This window comes from Calonectris borealis, chromosome 12 (assembly GCF_964195595.1).
Source record: "Calonectris borealis chromosome 12, bCalBor7.hap1.2, whole genome shotgun sequence".
Lineage (NCBI taxonomy): Eukaryota > Metazoa > Chordata > Aves > Procellariiformes > Procellariidae > Calonectris > Calonectris borealis.
In genome coordinates, this window is record NC_134323.1 from 4,749,683 (window position 1) to 4,770,499 (window position 20,817).

Consider the following 20,817-nt stretch of genomic DNA (forward strand, 5'->3'; position numbering starts at 1 on the left):
ACGCAATTACTGGAAGGAGAGACAGAAGCTGTTGGGAATGTCATGTTATGCCAAATTAAGAATTATTAGCTTTTACTTTCTCTGCAATCTCTTCAACTAGAACTCGACCTATTGCGTCTGGCTTATACTTTGATTCTAGTGGAACTAATGTGTCCTTGGAGTAGCATTTTAGAGTAACTTCAGATTCATGTTTTTCTCACAAGTCTGCTTTAAACTGCTGGGATTAACTTCAGAGAAGGCAAGAGATACAGCCTCCTTTGTCAGCAGCTGTGCTGGTTAGAGAAGGAGGCTTCATGCATGCTTGCTTGCTCACCCTCTCCCAGAGGTTATTGCCCCTGCTAGGGAAGCAAACTGAACTGTTTCCCTGAGCACACCCAGACTTATTTCAGCCAAAGTTTATTGTGTTATCAAATATTAGTTAACTAGCACCCTGGGTCATTTTGATGAAAGACCACCTGCACAGACGGTGTATCTGGGAGGGTGGTGTGTTGACAAGAGGGTTGTTGAGGAGCTGGTGGTGGTGTAGGCTTTTCAGGAGGTGCAGTTACATCTCTAAGATGTGGTAAAAATTGGACATGTTAAAAGCTGTGCAGTTCTGTCATGTATAATATTCATATTTCAGGGATTACTGGATAACATAAAATAAACCTGTGCTCTTTGACTTACTCCTTGTGCGTGCCAGTGTGAGTGGAGAGAGGTGGTGTGAGTGTGTGTAGGTGACAGGACACCTATTTCAGGAAAATGTATCTGGTCAAGGTGCGTGAATGGTACAAATGTTTCCATCATCTAGAGAACACACTGTTGTGTTTTACTCATGAAAGAGGCTGCCTCAACCAACGCACGCCTCAGGAGAACTGTTATTGATACATGGTGCCCTGAGCTGCCTTTAGCAAAGAGGGGAGAACACCTCCAGCAGGAGAGGCCACCCCATCCACTGCTGCTCTGTCCGATGTTGCACCAGTAGATGCTGGAGTCCGGTGAGGCATCCAAACTCTTGATGGTCCCCGTGCCAAAATTGGAATGGTATAGATGATCTGTAGTACTGGAACACATACTGAGTAAAAACAGTGCACTGAACTGTTCCTTCAACACTGACCCTTCTTGCGAGAAGGCTGTGGAGTGTAGGTGCCGTCCCACAGACGGCTTGGGTGTACAAAGAACAAGGGGCTTTCTGATCCGTCAGAAACCTGAGAGCAGCAACGCTGCTCGCGTCTCCTCTTGGGGCACTGCTAGGTGGAAAGGACTCGCTTCAGTCACAGAAAGGACTGAACCTCCAGCTCGGCTGGCGTTGCATCCGATATCTTTTAACTGGCCCTATGCTGAAGAATGAGGAAGTATGCACTGGCCTCTCTTACGTGCCATATGTAAGGGAGGAAAATAATGTACTACGTCTGGAAAGGAAGTGTGTAAGGGGAAGGCGCTGCTTTGCAGGCAAAGAACTGCTCCCCGGGCTGGTTTATCCTCCGCAGCGCTACCCTATCACAGTGCCTTCAGACCGGAGCGCGCATCTGCTGCTCCCTGAACTGTGGGTCTGAAGAATAGTGACATGAAGAGACGAGGCATGGCGGGTCTTGGGACTAAGGCTTACAAAGAGATTTGGGAACATGCACAAACTTAGAAGTTGCTAATATTTCAAACTTCCATGTAAAAAAGACGTAGATATATATGACAGTGTGTGAAACCTATTACTTTTCTGCCAAGTCTGAGTTAACTTGGCTATGTACTGCTATATGTTGAGAAAATGTTGGACTCTTCAGTCAAGCTCTTTCTTACCCTTGTTAGCCTATACTTGCAGTGCAGTGCTTGCTGCGTGCATAATTCAAGGAGGCAAAGCGCCAAGCACATAGTTTCCAAAATCCTCAAACTTGCCCCCGATCCAATCTCTGCAGCTCTCAGGTGAAGGCGGGTGCGGCTCCAGGTGCGAGAGCTGTGCCCTGTGCCGTCAGCCTGGGGTCAGGCCACGGCTGAGCTCGCGGCGTCTGTGCCGATTTCAGAAGTGATGTACGTCCTCAAAGGACTGTCAAATGTCTCCCCTGGCCATGAATGAGCCTCCACAGCTCTTTGAGACAGCCCATAATTCATATAATTCTTTTATCTTAATATGGACTATTGTAGTACTGAGGTTAAAATATTTAATTAAATGCATGTGATGGCCTCATCATCTTTTTGCCTGCTTAAGTGGTAATACATAGTTAAAGCAGTATTGCAAAACAACATATGTCTTATGTAGAGCACTGTTATGGATATGTTATGCCGATGAGTAAAATTTTACGTCAAGCACTTAAAATGATCAAATACTGTAGTTAAAACTGTCATACTGTTTATGTAGCGCTAAAAAGAAAACAAAATACAGTTTCAGAGCAGTCAGATTTTTTTCTTATAAATACTCCAAATAATAGGTTGGTTTCAACTAGACTTCCTGGCTCTTCGGTGATTGCTGCATTCGGTATGAATCTCTCAGGATCCCACGCACAATCATGTGTTTATTATTATAAACACATGATTTCTATGTATGTTCTCCACAAATATGTTGGACAAAACATAGTTTACCTTCTTAACTGGTACTATACGGTTACTTTCTAACTCCTTTAACTTCAGTTCAAACTTGGTTGAATAAAATGTGCATTCCTGAAAATAATCTTTACATCTGTAATGTGACCGTTGATGTTATATGACTGTTTTCATACTCCAGACATAGCAAAACATTTCCAAGGCAATATGTGTTGACAATATACAGAGATAAAAATCAGTTAATGACAAACTTTAAGGTGCAAACTTTTAATAAGAGCAATGAATCATTAGAAATTATTAGAAAGGAAATAGTAGATTTTCTGTCTTTTGAATTAAGATGAAATGTTTTTGTAGAGGTATATGCTTGAAGAAATGGCTGGGTGGTGTAGAGGAATTCCTTATGGGCTTCTGTGGCTTTTGCTACACCTGGGGTCAGACTGGGCCATCTTGGACGTCCTTTTGGCTTGGAAGGGAGGAAGGCACCTCGGTGTAACAAATACCTTCACCGCATAGCAGCTTCCCCTGAAAAGTTACTCAAAGTTACTTACACTTCTCTTTAAAAAAAGATCGGGGGGTGGGGGGGCATCGCTTAACAACTAATTTGGCAAGGTTCCTGTCTCCTAACACTGTGCTTTTTTCAAAGATCCTCTTTCACCTGACTGCTTGGTTCTGCAGAGTGTTAAGTTTCATTGGCCTTAGGTGGGTTTCCCTCATTCATCCATCCTCCCCCCTGCCAAATTTATCAAATAGCACATGAACGTTTTTTTTCGGAGCAAATGTCTTCTACAAAGTGTATACTTCTACAAAGTGTAACGTTGCCTTGCTGTTAGAAATAATTATTAGGTTTAAAATAATCTGACAGCATCCTGCTGTGTATAAATTAGGTTTGCTCTCTATTAAGATTAGTTAGCTGGCACCCATTCACTAGCACATTACAAAAAAATGGTCGCAAGTTGATCGCATCCGGTTATCTGCCTTTTTTCTTTTTAATGGGCTTTTTGTTGCTGTGCTGTCACCCAGGTTGAAATAAATATGTGCAAGTCGTACGTTTCCAAGTTCTCTACAGCCTGGGGAGATGATGTTGACTCTCCTGTACCATGGAAAGACTTGGGGGCATAAGCGTTTGGAGAAGGGGAGAGGTTGTCTGCACTTAGATTTCTGAATCTTGTGCACCTTTGGTTTTGGCTAACGGGGATGTTTTCTGCTCTATGGCAAGCAATATGTTACCACTGAAGTCCAAAATGCCAGGTATAATTAGCTCATGTGTTTAAATAGGTGTTGTTATTTTTTAACTTGTATGTACTAGCCTGTTTTCATGCAGAAGTACATATTTTACCTGGGAAGAATGCTGTGTGAATCAGAAAAAGCAGAAAAATTATGTACTAGTTATGTACTAGTGTTTAAGATTTTAAAAAGAGCCATGAGGTCTTTATTTCTTTGTTTACGATTGATTAGGGTTAAAGTTTTAAAAGCTTAATGCCGACTATAAGTGCTTTACAGTCAGTCACTGAGAATTATGGGCTTGGCATGACTCACGTTTTTGTCCTTCAGTATATCCATTATTGTTAGACGCTGAGTAGTCATTGCACATAGATGACTGAGTTTTTGGGGTATTTTACATTTTTACGTGTTCAGAAAAATACTTTGTTAAAGCAGCTGCTGGGTGAAGGGGGTAATTAAAGAACTGTACTGCTTTTATTGAAGTTGACACATGCTGCACATTCCTTAAAACTCAGTATGCGAGCAGAATGTTTCCAGGATTTACTGAAGTCAGACACCTAGAGATACTGAGGAGCTTTTAACAGTAGTAAAAATAACTGTAAGTTTTACACTGTTACATAAATCTGCCTTTAAGAAGAGAGCTATTATTGCAATACATTGCTCTGTTCTTCATGTTTTGTGAGTGTGTATGTTTTATGTATGCACACACACCTACACACACATGCTTAAGACCTGAGCACTTTTATTTGACAGTGACTGTATATTCTATTTAGTATTTATTTGGAAAAGAATAGTGTTGTAATGCTGACTGAGAATCTTAATTTGCTTGGTGCCGAAAGAAATCTGCAGTTTATTGATTTTTTTTTTTTTTTTTTTTTTTTTTAACTGAAATGCAATCCTACTTAGTTTGAATTGCAGCTCTTAGTGTGTGAGTGTCTTGGTGTAGCAAGTAAGGAATCTTACTTAATAGTAAAATGAGGCTTGGTTTCATTTTAACTAGTATGATGAGTGCAATGTTCTGCATACGTAATGCTTTGCAAGTTGTGAAAAAATAGACTTGCAATTACAACAGATGGTGACCAAACACGTTATAAACGAATGTCCTCAAAAAGTCTATTGAACAGATATAATTACCAATATTGTAATTTTTAGTGATATGGTCTTCTTTTTCTTTTCCTTTCCTTTCTTTTTCCAGTGTATTGGAACAATTTTATGTCCATTTGAGCATGTTCAGTTACTCTGCCTTTCCTGTTAACAGTTCATGTCTTCAAAGCATCTGTGATATTCCTTTTCTAAAGTTATAATTATGCATTTCAGGCAGAGTTAACAAACATGCAAGTTTCAAGATCAGAACATTTTTTAACCTCAGTTTACATGTATTTTGTTTACGTGGCTTGTGGTGTGGAGAACTCTGCCAAATATGCTCCGCTCCCGTGGGTTTCGATGAGCACTGAGCGCTCCGAGCTGCGCACAGCTTAGCGCACGGTATCAGTGTCCGTGCTCGGTACAGATACAGGCACAGAGTACTTTCCTGAAAGAGGGGCAGTCGTGGGAAATATCAGAGGGATTCTTCTTTTGAGTGACCCCAGAGCCAGAAACAGCCCCACTTCTTTCAAACCCAAGCGGTGCCAAGCGCACGGAGGTTGAGCCGGTTGGCAGCCCGCGGTGAGCGGCGGTGGCAGCGGTGCACGGAGGCAGCCCGAGGATGAGCAGGGTGCAGGAGCCAGGCAAGGTACTGGAAATGTGCTGTTTCTTCTTTCGTGAATGCTTCCAGTTTACAGTGCTGCCAGCTCCGTTACCCTGCTGAGAGAGAAGGTCTCAATACAGTAGCACAGTGGCTGGAGAGGCCTTTTCCAAAATCTTCTCTTTAAATAGCAATGAGTAAGTCACAGGCAACTTTCACCTGAAAGCCTGTGGTACCAGTGTACGTTAGTACGACGTTTTTGCTTCCTGAAATGCTGTGTCAGTGTTAAAACCATAGTAGTGCACTCTGCACTGGCTGATATCTATCACCCATATTTTGTATGATTTCAGAGTAGAACTGTTGAATTATTTGGCTAAAACCATCTGTATATTTGGGATGTTTAAACCTTAAGCACTTTTCAAGCAATGTGTTTGACTTACTATTACTGCACACTATAAAATAAAATACGCTATTAACATACATGCTGAAAGAACATTATTCATCAGGTACAAATAAAAACATGGAAAAAATATTTTCAAAATCTTAGTTTTTTTGCTAATTCTTCCCACTTGATTTTGCATTATTTTTAATGTGGGATGTGGAAAAGAAGAGGTTAGTTTCCCTTACCAGGATACATAAGGTGCTGTTGTGTATCAGTGTTCTAAACTTCTAGGACTGTATAAACGGAAAATATACTTTTTAATTTTAGCATCGTGTTAGGTAAGCAGTAGAAGTTAGTTTTATGCCTGGATGTCTGCGTGAGCAGGCTAGGTATTTTTAACCATCCATGTATTCCAACAAACTCATCTTATGGGCAAATATTTTCATATTGGGTTCTGCAAGTTGAAGATGAAAAATTGGTTTCTAAACTACTTGCGCGTTTTAATATTGTGAGTCAATTCCCACGTGTTAAAGTGTAAACTACTAACTAATCCATAGGAGTTAATGCAGGAGAAAGTCATTTAATTAACACTTTTAATTTCAGCTGTGAAAGAAGGTGCAAATGAGGTCTGCAGAATGGAGAGAGGCTTTGTTTTTCATCGCTGAAGGCTCGCCGCACCGTTAAGTCTGATGCTGATGCTCATGTACATAGCCCGTCTCCTGCCTGCTAATTAGGCCTCTCCAATGTGCTCTCTAGAAATGTGCTGGAGAAGTTTTTTCAAGAAACCACCACGCCGTCATAAATAAGGAAACGGTATGGTATATAACTATTATACACCGCTCGTTTGGCAGACTATAATTTAATAGAACAACAATGATCAGACTAGTATATCAGTTAATTTTCAAAACATTTTATTCCACACAAATTAGCTCAGGTCCTGGAGGGCAAAATGACAAGAGGTTACTCGTACACTATGTATTTAATTAATTGAAAAATGCTCAAATTGCTTTTACAGTTGTTATTAAAAAGTAGAATCAGTGTTGCCAGTGCTCAACCATAATTAGAACCCCAGGGAATTAAATATTTAGCATTAGTAATGTAACAGCACTTAGGACACAAATTTCTATTTTTGTAATGAAAGCAATACAGTGTAAGTGCAAATGGCTGAAACGACAGCTGTGACAAGCGAACCAGCCTGGGATATTTCAATAAGACACCTCGTCGGACAGCAAGTCTTACCGCATTACTTGTTTGTAAGAGATCTGCGAGTTTAAATCCCAATAGCCAGGCATTACACCCAGTATTTAGATTTCTAATTGCTCACAGGATGAACGGTTGGGCAAATGTCACGCCGTCCGTGGGGGAAGTGTGCGGTGTTTTCCCAAATACCGCCGCGGAGGTACGTGCCTTTGTCAGCGCGGGCAGGGGCCGGGGGGGGCAGGTCCCGGGGCTGCGGAGGGAGGAAAAGAGATCTTGTTTGTTTTAAGTTTAATTACGTTTTAAGCATAAGTGCTTTCAGTGATACAACATGAAAAGTCGGATATTGGGCTCTAATGAGCTGTAGTGGTAGATGGCTGGAGACCCTGAGGGATTCATTCACTAAATTAACTGGATAAAAGTACTTGGTTTGGGCACGATAGGATGGCTGAGCTGTGCTCAGAAACTCCCTTTCAGAGCTGTCTCTCATTCCTGTTTTTGTTCTAAACAGGCCGTGTAGCAACTTCCACAGCCGCCTGCTACAACTGTTCAGCTTGTCAGAAGGTATTAGATTACCAGCTAATAAGTAATAAAGCATATTTGACTTCATTTCTCTCCTGTTTTTTTTTTTTCCTGGGATGGCGGGGGAAGGAGGAGAGCTTGAAGCCAGTTGTGTATCTTTTGAATTAAAAAAGCTGTGTTTGGGCAAGGCATGCTTTTGCCTTTTTAAAGCACTGATTTGTTTTCTAGAAATACGACAATCAGGCAGGAGAGATGGAATACTTGTTTTTTGAAGACACTTTTGTTCCAGTTAGCACCTGCTCGCAGGATAGATTTTGTGTTTGAGCTGAACCGGTAGCAAGCATGTACTGTCTAGACAGCGCTGGACCAGGACAGCCTGTTTCTTGACAGAAGCAGGTAAGGACCAGCATCGTGCCTGTGCAGTGCCGCATCCAGCGCAGGCGGAGATGCCCCAGCTGCTGCTCTCCTGCTTTGCAACCACTTGTTTCTGCTGCACGTCACTCTGCAGAGAAAGTTTATTTTAACTCTGAAAGACTTTACTTCGCACCAAAACTTGGCAAACAGTGTCAAAGCCTGTAAGAGTACCTCTGGTTCTGAAATTTAAAAGGGTCTTTATCCTGAGATGTTTCAAATAATAATTACGGAACAAATCCTGGGCAATGGAGTGGCCCATGGGCTGAACCGGGACAGGGGTGAAGCTGCCCCAGCCCAGGTGCTGGAGCTCCTGCCATCAGCCCTGCCCAGCCCCTGAGCCTCCCAGCTGCACACACTTAGCCCCAATGGCACCTTCCCCACATCGTGGGGGTATAAAATGGCACCTGCAGCACAGCTTGGGCTCCTGCTCCTCTGCCTGCCGTGGGGGAAGCTTGCAAGGAAAGGGCTTCCCTTGGTTGTTTTAAAAATGCGGTGCTCTTTCTTCAGCCTGGCTTTCAGAAATAGTTTTGACTTGTTAGTGAAGGTTCCCCTCGATGTCTGGTTTTAGTTGAAGTTGCTGAACTTCAGTGAAGCGACGAGCAGCTGCCGATGGAGCTGTGTAACAGGGAGCGGAGGTGACCTGGTGGGTACCCGGCTGCAGTCACCAAAACCTGTGGGAGTCATTCAGGTAAGTGCAAAATGGTTATGAACAAGGTCAGGATTACGAACAAACGCCTTTCTCTTGTTGGTGACCTGCCAGGGCACAGCAGTGGTCCCAGGAGCTTCAGTTTCGTGTGTTTCCTGAGCAGGTAGAGCTCCTGATAAAATTAGCTTTTCTCTAACAGGTTTATGAATTTGGGCTCAAAGCGTGGGAAGGAGCACCCCTCGTGCACCGAAGCGTGCGACTGAAGCCTTGTGGGGCATCTCTGAGGTTCCTCGGGTGCTTGCATCCCAGTGCCTAGCTTGCTTCAGCTCCTTCAGCTTTTCTGTGCTTACCAGAGACTTGCAATTAGAAACCCCTTGTGCTCTGTAATTCGCATACAATGCACAGAACTGGGGTACTCAAAGGTTTGATGTAACTGTGAATTACTGCTGGGTATAAATAATTCTCATCAGCTCTTACTTTCATAAATAAAATTGTGGCGTTTCCCCCATCCCCTTTCCTTTGATACAAGTAGGTGGCATGGGAATACTGCCGGGGTCCTGCTGGTGGCCGTGACTCGCAGCAGGATGGGCTGCACCTGGACTGGGCTTTTTGTCCTCGCATCTAAAAGCTGCTGCGAGCCTCTGGTGTGGATGAGCAAGCAGCTGCACTGACATGATAGTAGCGTCATTGCTGACTATCGTGTCAGTGATCTGGGATCTAAGAAGTCTCTATTCGGGCCTGGGACAAGTTTTTCTTTTTTAAGTCCGTTTCTACAAAGCTGTTCTCTCCTAAGGTTTTTGAGGCTTGGATCTTGTCTGTCATTGCCAGGATCAATTCCTGTAAGTCCTGCAGCAGTCGGTCTCTCTCTGAGGATGGGGGAAGGAGGGGGGCTGTGGGCTTTAGTTGCCTGGAGATTGACAGCTATAAAGGAGTTTTTTCCCCTCTGCTTTATTTTTGTTCTTTGGCATCTCTTCTTCCAATCTCTGTACCCGCTGTGCCCAGTGCTGTAAAACACAAAAAGGCAGTCTCTGACCCTTGCTGGTTTCTCATCCTTTGAGTTGAGGATAAAATGCCCTTTTCTGCTCCAAAATCCACAAGCATCATCTCTTTGGAAGCACGTCACGAACTTCTCCATCACCAACCTCTACCTTAAAACATAGACTAGAAAATATAAACTTCAGAGAAGGTTAGTTCTAGCCAAAGGACATTCAAAGTTGCTTCTAAGGCTCTCCATAACCTCGGCTGGTTATGGCGAGTACGGCAGCATGCTACGCGCTCTCTGGCTGGTAGGAAGAAGGTGGGCAGGCAGAGCTGAAACAAACGTTTTCCCCGGGTCCCGCTGCCAGCCCAGCCTCGCCAGGTCTGACAGCCTCCGCTGCCTAAGGCAAGATTCAGTTTTAGCACGCTTCATTAGATTTCACCAATTAAGATAATTTTTGTCAGAAAATAAAACCAGATAAAACCATTCAATGTATGTTTTTCAATATGAACTTGGACCAACTCTGCTTCCCCTTTTTAAAGTAGATGTGCATCCCAGAGGTGAATGTGTGGTATCGGCCATAGCTGAGATTTTTGAGGTTCCTAACTGACCAAAGCAAACATCACAGCGTTGTACCGATGGATGTGTCTGTTGTTTAAACAAGTGTGAGCCTAGTGTGAAAAATGGGACTTACACTGCAAAAATATCTGAGCACTGCTGGAAGTTTTCCTGCAGCCCTGCTGGAATGACTCTTCAACGGCATGTTGGTTTTACCAAGGTGTGGTACTGAATGGCATTCCAGTGATGCAGCTCCCTTCGGCTCCGTGGGTAATGGAGCAGTTCTCTCTTGATGCTATGCTAAGAGAAAGCAAATGAGCTGAAAGCGATGTATGGTTGCATACAGGAGTCTCTTCCTTCTTGTTTCTGCTGGTACTGACTCTCTTCTTTCAATTGTCTAGCATGAAAGGGAAGCAGCTTGACAAGGGAGGTTTTCTATTTTTCTGTTTTCAACTGCTTGTTGAGGTAGGGTTAATTTCTTCCCTTTGTCCCGTTTAGATATTGCCTATTATTTTCTTAATGGCTTAAACTCCTAAAACTATGCCGTGAAAACATCAGCTTTGCTCTTTGTGACTGGCTGCCTGTATCCCCTGTTGTATTATTGAAATTATACTTTATACACACGCACACCCCTGCAGTATTTTAGATCTCCTCTGAATATCTCCTCGGGCCTTTGTTGTGTGGTTTCCTTTTTTTTTTTTTCCCCATAACCCCATCCTCAGGTAGTGGCTAGTGTTATTGGAGCCACCCTGCCATTGAAGGGTAATGTGAAGTTTCAAGTCATCCTCAAGCTATTTCCAGTCCTTAGGCCCCGATTCTGCAGCTGCTGCCGGGCATCCTGCCGGCAGCAATGAGCCTGCCAGCGTAAAAGGGATGCCAGCCCATCCAACTGTGCTTGCAGGACCCATGGAGAGGGGGCTTTCCTACCGCTACTGCTTTACAAAAATACATTCAAAATCTTGCATCCAACTGCTCAGAAAGCTCTGAAATTGGGTTCCTGCTGTGTTGTGTTGCTGATCTGCGTGTTTCCAGACAGTCGGAAAAGTTAAACTCACATTACCAGCCTGGGCCATATTGAACAAGCGAGGGGCAGGTTTTCGGTCTCGGCTGTGGGGGTGGAAGCAGGGTTGTGAGGCTCTTAATGTTACACTCGCATGGTGTGTGTGACGATGAAATGAATTGGTTAATGAGTGCCTAAGCATCTGTTCAGCCTCTGGTAGATACTTTGCCAAGGTTCAAGTTCCCTGAGGAGGATTAGCCACCTGGTCCAGTTTTCATGATATACTGACAAAGGGGACACCCACCTTTCGTTTTACCACAGAGGATGGACGAATCCTGGGATATTGTTTAGCCAAACGCACAGGGTCCCCAGGAGGTCTGTGAGTTTGATGTATTTTTGTAATTTAACAATTACTTCAGTAATTGTTACAATTTAGATTACAGCAGAGCCTGCAACTGCTGTGTATTTTTATAGGAAGAGTGACATCTACTCACTCGTCTCGTCTCATGGTTTTGCCAAATAGACTTATTTATTTTCCTTTTTCTTAAATGACACACAGCTCTTTGCACACAATTATCTCTCTTGCTGTATAATATACAAAATCAATATACACCATAGGGCAACAAGAAATGGTGATAAAAAGAGGTTTTTAAGAGAAAAATGAGCATTTCATAGCCTGAACTTACAATTAGGGTTTCCAAAGTGCCTAGATTTCGCTGCATGGACAGCATTATGAGTTGATGAAAGGCCTGCGCTAAAAGGCTTAAATTTATGTGACGGTAGTATTGCTTTACGATGAGCATGATTTAGTAGGGGTTTGACCCATCAGACACATTATAGCAAAGCAACTTAGTATGCTTGAAGGACAGAAACGTTGCTGAACTTTGAAATAGCTGAAATCGTGCAACCAACCTGAATTAAGAAAATTAAATGAATGAAGTCTCAGCAAACTGAAAGGAGGGCTTGGCTGGGCTTTTGCCTCTGGTTACCTGCTGAAGCCATGCAGAATCACTTTCTGACGTTGGCTCGGTTTTGGGGTTGGGGGGAAAGGAAGGAGGTGTGTTTTTTAAGCCGTGGCTAGGTGTTTGTGGTGTAAACCCTACGGTGAGCTCTGTGGCAGAGTGAGCCTGGCTCCTCCTGCAGCTGGGTACAGGCGTGCTGAGCTCTCTGAAAGAGAACAGGCTGAAGTAGGAGGCCGGGATGAAGTACCTCCAGCTGGGCTGCGTTTATGTGTGCCACCCTGCTGCTGCAGGACGCCGTGCCTCAGGTGCAGCCCGTGGATGCTGCAGGTGCCACCGCGGAGAAGGACGACGGCTGAGGCAGGGCAGTGCTACGGAAGGAGCTGCGCCTCCTCGCCCCGGCCTTCGTGCAACCGCTGCGGATGCAGCCTGTCAGCAGGGAGACGCGCGATTATGTGGAGGAATTTCAGAGCCCCGTCTGCTGGATTTGGCAGTGGTTTAGGTGCCCGCAGGGGAGAGGAGACAATAAGGCCATTTGTTGGGCTGATCATCCAGCTAAGTGCTCAGCCCTGAACAGCTCACCGCTGCTCCAGCTGGGCACCCTGACTTCAGTTCGGCTGCAGTTCGAGGCCCCTCTGAAGCTGAGAGGCGGGAGGATGCGGTCGGGGTCTGTTAGCTGAGGTATTTAAAAATACCTGCATGCGCAGTGCCCTCGGTCTGCACAGTACTGGAAACGCATAGAAAGAAGCTGCCCTTTCCACTTCATAGCTCAATAGCAAATAAAGGATGTAAAAAATTATGGTTTTGCCTCCCATTTTGGCTTCTGCCAAATTTGGTTTACAGCCTCAATTTTACATCTGCAATCAGATGACCTCCTTCAACAGTGCTGCCAGCTCTGTTTTCATTTATTTGCTGCACTTGGGTGTCTCTAATGCCACTCAGCTGGTGCAACCTGCTGGTTTAGACAGCCTGCGTGCAAAGGACCTATTTACAACCTGTGTTGCCAAATGAGAGGGTTGCCTTTCTCTGGCTGATGTTATTTGTAGTCATGGGTTTTGGTCCCACGTTTTCTTTGGCCTTACATACCCAGTGTTGTTTACACAGAAGAAAAGGTGATGTTTTCTGGCTGTGCACCAGGGGACATTCCAGTTGGGCTGGACACCAACAGCGCAGGATGCTTTGCAGTTCTCAGGTTTTGTTTCTGAACATTTTTGCCAACTAACAGTGAATTTTTTTTTTTTTTTTAGGTAAAATAATGATTGACTAGATAATCTGTGGAATGTGACCAGCAGAATGTACAAGAACGTGGTAGAAAATTCCCATTATTGTACGTCACACAGTCTTATTGCAGTTTCCTCTCCTTACAGTCCCCAAACAAGAATTACCTTTGCAGGAGCATGCGTGTGGGAGCACAGGCGATGCACGTTTCCCCAGCAAAGATTTGCTTTGGTGCAAGTGTCCTTGTGGCTTGAGAACAATTGGTGTGACAAAACTTTATGATGAAAAGGTTGTGGTAAATAATGCACAGTGACCATTGTCATGTTTTAAAAAAACCCACCCGCCCAACCAAGTAGCATCATGTAGATTGCTTTCCCTTCTTTTCCTTCCCAGCTAAAACATTTGTTGGAAAAAGCATCTGAGAAATTCTTTCAGGTTTCTAAAATCTTTTGCAAGACCAAACATCTGAAGCCACAAACTTTTAGCCGGGTGTAACAGGACCCACACCGCTCGGTGGGGTTTAGTGCTGCAGCTGGGTCCCTGAGATTCTCGGGATCAGTTTACTACGGCTGGTTTTGTCTGGCAGATCGTAGCACTCTCCCAGTATGTCTTTTACATACTGCGAAACCATTCATAGTTCATTTGATATTCACCAGCATCAGCTCAAGTCCACTTTGTACGTAGTTCTGAATTTCTGCATGTGTTTTAAATATATTGGGCTTGCCAGGAGCGAGGATAAGCAGTAGTGGGGGTTTTTTTCTCTTCTGATTTTTGTCACTTTTTCTTCTGGTTTGCTTGCTCTAGCATATCACAAGTAGATTTCTTCTGTGCCTTCAAACTGAAATGTAAGTCTAAACTGGCCTTTCCTAGGTAATGGATGGTTGAACGAAACGGAACGAATGAAAATGTTTTCAATTAAATATGGCAAGATAGTAAATAAAAATTGTTTAAAATAATCTCTCTTGACTGGATGCACATAATCACGAAGGCACCTAACGGATGAGCTTTTTCACTTAAGGTTATGTGGATTTCCTTTGCTTCTCTAATCAGTTTTGTTATCGACAAGTGTGTCCCACCTCCTGGTGCGTGAACCTCTCTGCTCGTGGTAAGTGCTGGAGTGGGTGCGCTGGGGAAGGATCCTTGTTGGCAGTCCAGACTCCTTCCACTGGCGGTGCCTGCCTTGTCATGTTCGTAAGTGCACAAAGGGGAAAAAAATCCTATCTTGTTAAAGACTGAGCTTGTCTGCTGGAAAAATGCCCGTTTGCAGGTGAGAAATTGTCTGTCTCAGTTAGGACAAGGGAACTAATTGTTTGGTCCTGTCTGGTTTTAAACGCTGTGAGCCATCTGGGCTCTACCGCTTCCTCTGGGAGATTACGTTGCTTAATACATCGGAGTATCAGGAAGTTGGTTTCTTGCCCTGGGTATTCAATTTAAAATTTTCTTTAATCTCATTACTGGAGCTGGCGAGAAAAACAAAATATTTTTCAGAACTGGGGTTTGCTGCTTTCTCAGGATCCGCTAAGCGGTCTGCAAACATGCGCGTCTCCAAGGGGCATATTTGCAGATGACAGCCAGGTTATAGTGGTTCTGATGGAGCTTTCTCCGGTTTCCTACGGTCCTCGTCAGTTTGGCCTTCGAGAGTCCTGACTGGTTTCTGTAGGGCGTTATAACATGTATGACACATTTACACATAATTACTTTGACCTTTCTGCAAATTCTAAGGCTAGTAAAAGTTTGTCATGGAAGGAAGTATGTAAAACCATGAATATTTCTAAAATCTGAGTAATTAGGAGGAGATGGGGATTGTGTGCGTGAGAGGTTCTGCGTCTCAAACACAGGGTGACTCTAGCACCAGCCCTCGCGTGACCGAGGTGGAGATGAGGAATGGTCTCGCACCAAAGCTCGTGACTTGGAGACAGAATACATGAGTTTTGCTCTACCTTACGCAGATTTATTTGGTGACCCTGTACAAATCACTTAACCTCTTTCTACCCAGAGTTCAGTCCATAAAAGGAGGATAGTGTTTCCCTATCTCGCAGAAGTGCTGGACACTTAATTCATTAGCGCTTATAAAGTATTCTGAGGTCTTTTAGAGGAAACTGCTGCATGTCCGTGAACTCTTAATGTTGATTCATGTACAACTACTGAGGCCTGGGACTTGACTCCCCAGAGCTGAGGTAAAGACCGTGGCTGACAAGTTCATTTTTATCATGGACCTAAATCTCCTCTGTGCTATCCCAGGACTTGTAGAAAAGAAATTCCTGAAGCATATTGAAAATAAATATTGAAATGTTTCTATTTTATGACAAATTTGTTTAAAGTATGTTTACTTTAAAAAGACACATAAAAGATTCTTGTATGCCTTCTGAAAGCGTCTTGACCCCACCTGCTGAGCCCTGTGCTGATTTTGAAGGGAGTTGAGGAAGATGCTGAGAAAAGAGGTATTTTTTTTCAATCCACGTTTTATCTTCTTATGTTTTCTGGCTAAATATAGAATTGTTAGGAAATATTAGTTATTCAGATAAATGTTATCATATTCAGCATGGTGGGGCATGTCATTTTCCATTGGCATCATGTCATAGGCCACTGTAATATGTCAGAAGTATTTTATTGCAATGGCTTCATCACGTAAATGAGACGTGGCGGTTTGCAAATCAAATTTACCATACCTACCTTTAACATACACTAAATAAGCTAACAGCATAGGTCAGGCACTGGCTAGTACAGAGTGTTACCGCAGTGGCAGAGATCTGGGCACAAACGTTGAGCCAGGTTATAAGGGGCAAGCAGTTTGATAGTTCTGTCCTCCCATGTACATTGTAATATCCTTTATTAATTTCGATTAGAGTTCAGCTTCAGCTCAAGAAAGATAAATACTGGAACAGGCAGTCTGCTGCAGATGTGGACAAGACAGAGTGGAGGTAGAAGTGGGTTTGATAACTGTCTCTTGTTGCCTTTTGCTTTGTTAGGGCTGCAGCTTCTCATCTTCAGCAACACAAAGTATGGCAGACCTGCCCTCTTCCAACCTCTCTGCTTCAATCCGTGCTTCTAGGAGGATCTCCTCACGTCTACCAGTAATGTGTTGGAAAAGAATAGGTTTCAAGCATTATCAGGCTAATTTTAAACTTTGAAAGTAAAAATGAAGAACCTTTAGCTTCCCATGGAAATCAGTAGCTACTCACTAGAAGTCAAGGTACACAGGGAAAATGTGCCCTCTGCTGAAATGCTAAATTGCTTTTGTTTCTTGTATAATGAAGTTGGGTAACTCTATGTAAAGACATTGTTCAGTCATGCTTATTTGGAAGACTTGCTGTTGAGGAATAGCAATGAAGCCAAGAAAATTCATCCCACAATTAAATATATTAGCATTTATTTCAGCAACCTAGTTTAATCTTAATTTGCAGTAAAGCTTCATATATAATTATGATAATTAAGTTATTTGGTAATTGTAGGTTGAAATAAGTTTGTAATAGAAATGTTACAAACTACTTTGGGTGGCTGAAATTGCTGTTAAATCCTTTTTTGGGTGCACGTTATTTGTGCAAGAATGAAAAATGCATGGATTAGCAGGTTATTCTCTACAGAAATTCTGAGTTCAAGCCAAGGAAAACTGAAACGCTATCTATAAATTGAAAATACTAATTTCTAAACATTGAGATATGTTTCTCTAAAATAAAAAAAAATTAAGTCTGTGTCCTGAAAAATATAATCTAAGGCTGTTGTGTTTGTAGCGTTCAGAGGAGGAAAAAGTACACAGAACAATACTGAGAAAGCTTAGATTAGGGGAGAAAGGGAGGAGGTCAAAAGGGGGGTGATTACATGGCCAGTAGGAAAATACGTTCTCAGGGTGCAAAACTCTCCTGGCAGAACTGCTGAAGCCGAGAAGGATGTTTTTACAGGAGATCACGGCACTGCCTTCCTTAAACTTGGCCTTGGGCTTCCTTTGTAATGCGATCCCATGGATGTGGAAATCTCACAGCAGCGTTGCCCTGTTGATGTAAAATCTAAGACAATGATGCTATGAAGAACCAGATAAAAAGTGACACACTTTATTTGCTTCTTGCTTTAAGAGAAGAGAGTATTTTGGCCGCCGGGTACTGGCACAAGGATGGCTGGTTGTTGGCTGCAGTGTTTCCCCTCTGTCTCCTATAGGGTGAATGCTGGTGGCTGGTGACCTTAGCAGTTTTTCACTGCAGGAAGGCTTTCAAACATCCTTTTTTTTCCTTAATAGTACAGATATTAAGAGACTTGTGTTGTACATGCTATGCTATGCTTGTTAGATATTCACAAGCATGTGTATATGGTATTGTCTGTGCAAAATTTAAGTTGGCAGATTTGTTTCGGCATTTCAGTAGATTGTTGTGTCTTTATAAAATAGTAGACTGCATGGAATTGTTCAGCTTCCCCTCTTTAGTGCTCATTGGTAACAAGAAAATCCCAGCTATATATTTCTAAAGTTTTTTTTTTAAAAACTCGTTTTTGAATGATCAGGAGACTTGCTTTTCTTCTCTCACAGTTTCTTGTACCACAACTTAAGTCACTATGCAATATCCCCCCAATACCTTGTTACTAATTTTGTGTTGAACCTCTAATCCAAATAGAAAGGATGTTTTAAACTGGGATATCATTCAGAAGATATGAGCTACAAAAGGAGAATGGACCTTTTTTGGGGACCTCCATTCAAAAAATATTGTTCTCATCGTTCCCAACTGTAACCTGCAGCTCAGCAGTGGGTTGCCGTATTTGTCTGCAACACGCTAGATGGAAAAATACCTACTTGTTTTGTCAAGAAACATTAGCAGTGAGCAGAGCATTTCCAGAAAGGCCTAGGCACTACGGGAGAGTTGATCTGAACCCGATTGATCTGATTTGGGTCCTGACCAGGCTGCCGGACATCTGGGGACTCTGGAGAAAGCTACAAAGCCCAGAAACTCTGCCTGGATAAATATTTCTGGTGGAGGAAAAGAGCGAGCAGCCGGGGAACCCCAAATGTCAGTAAGTTGCTCATTGGGCTGCAAACAATGTTTTCAGTCATAACACGAGAGGTACTTGACGGCTCCAGAGGGATTTTGAGAGTTGTCAGTGGTCTGCTCTCAAAGCACTTTGGATGTGGGATTATGCTACTATTAGTTGTGCGTTATTTGTCATTCTCCTGAGTAATTCCAATGCAATGTAGATGGGGAGGAGAACAACGGGCGAGTCTGTCTGCTGTCCCTGCCTTAACAGGGTTTAAGTGGTTGGCACAGTTGGCAAACGCACAACAGAGGAAGATTTTTAGGCCCGCTTACGTTCGGGGAAGGAGGCGCGGGTGTACGTGCCCGGGACGGGCTGTCAGCCGTGGGACGGTGCGGGGAGGGGTGGGCAGAGGGCTGCAGGTCCGGGTGGGGGTGGGAAGGAGGAGGTGTGCGTGAGAAGGGGGAGGGAGAGGTCCCTACGGCAAGGCCCTGAAGTTGAGCAGAGGGCTGCGGTGAAAGGGGAAGCAGGGCGTGTTTGATTCCCTTGAGAAAACGCTTTTATTTTTTTAGTGTTTCTTTTGTTTGACAAGTCAAGTCATGTACGCTGATCCTCAGGTGTAAAAAGCTTGCGTGTTTGTGTTGATCTTGGAAGTCTCAGGGCTGTGAGAGCGGAGGCAAAGTACAGCCTGGCTCAGAAAATGGATCTCTCTTTTTCATGTTTATGCTGTCCATTTCTCCATTGGTTTTTCTTGTCCCCGAATAGATGTCTTCTCCTTATTCCTGTCTCGCTCCACTCTGCACCACAGACACTGGTGCACAGTCCGACATTGGTTTTTAGAATATCTATTTAAAAGCAAAAGTGGCTATAATTGATTTATTTATTTATTTTTGGTAAGCATGACGTGTTGAGAAATGGAAAGCCGCAGCAGCATATAAAAATGCCCAGACCTGCATCACTTCTTTATCCCCGTGTTACCAACAATAGGGAAATAACCATTTTGGGGGACATAAGAGAACGAAAACCTCCCCTTCAGCTTCTCCCCGGGCCACAGTCTTGCCCATGTGCTGTCGGCAGCGTCCCATTCAGACAGGTTTCCTTAGACAGGCATTTGAAGCTATTCTGAACTTGATGGGAAGGGGAGACGAGCTTTGCCTTCTGTAGTCAGCCCGTGGGCTCCCCTCTATTCCCCTTTCATTCAACATTGATGTTGCATTTAATATAACGTAGTTTGTTTTCTGTGAAGTAATCGTGCGGTACCGGTGGAACTTGGCCACCCCCCCGTCCAGCGGCAAGAGTCAGGATCTGGCCCCGCGGCTGCCTTGCTGGAGAAGCAGCGGTAGGCGAGGGGCTGACTGCGGGGCAGCAGCCGCTGGGCAAGACCAAGTGCTTAGCTTTAAAGCCGGGTCCTGTGGCACTGTTGGTTTTCATCAGGCTACAGGATGGTTAGTGCACATGGAGAATAAGCTCCTAACACACCACCTCTTGGAGCCAGTAATGTGGAAATACTGTCTCTGGCTGCAATCTGTTAGGAATGGGGCCCCAGGAATTTTATGTCTTGCAGTTAGAGAAAATGCTTGATGCAAACTTTGATCAGCCTGGGTGGATTTGTTACTGGAGATAACAGGAAAAGATAGGTCCTTGCAAGGTTGTATTTGTTCTTGGGGGTAGATGGATCTTAAACTTTCAAGACCCTCATTTTTGTTTGACATCAGCTTGAATGTTTAGCCCAATTTGTTTTTGAGTAACTAGGGTGTTTGGGAGCTTAGGGTGGATAGACAGAGATAGACTACAGCTGGTAATGATAGTAGAGCCTTTTATGCTGTCAATTTAACAGTTGTAAAACAATTAGGGAGAATTATGTTAATAGCAGGCTTTGTTCACACTTTCCTTGGCCAATTTTCCTTTTTTTTTTTTGTGACATGCCTTTCCTACCATGCTCTGAGAGCATGTAAACAGTAGAGCTCTGTGTGTTTGGATTGTGTATGGTCAGTGTTATCCATTAAACCATGGCTGGATGTAGATCTTCTAAAATTTTCACAAATCAATTTTCCAGTGCTTTGGCTATTGCATTTTAATGTGGTTCCTTCTAAACAAACAAAATCATGTTTTCGGGAAGCTAAGACAGGATAAGAAGTGATTTGTATGGGAAATGGTGGCTGATTTGCTCGGACTGCTGCAGCTGTTTCCTTCTGTGATACGAACAAAACCCCTTCAAATCAATCGGATCCATGTTGGCTGAGCCCTGCTACCCACGCAGAGGGGCTGCCGAGCTTTTCCCCCCTCCGGTGGGAAAGCAGTCGTGCCAAGGCCGGCTGACCCACGCTGAGATGTTGCTTTGTCTGTTGCTCAGCTCCTCCCAGTTCTAGACTGTGGTGAGGATCCGTTAGTGCTGAGACTAATCTGGATGGATGGCTCTCTGATGGATAGTGAAGTCCAGGTTAAGGGCATCCCTTGCTGCTCTCCCATGCCACATTGTAGAGCGGTTTGCCTGCATCTTTCATCCTTCCCGCGCCCAGGGCTCTTCCAGCCAGAGCCCTCAGCACCTCGTCGCCTAGTGAGACAGCCTCACC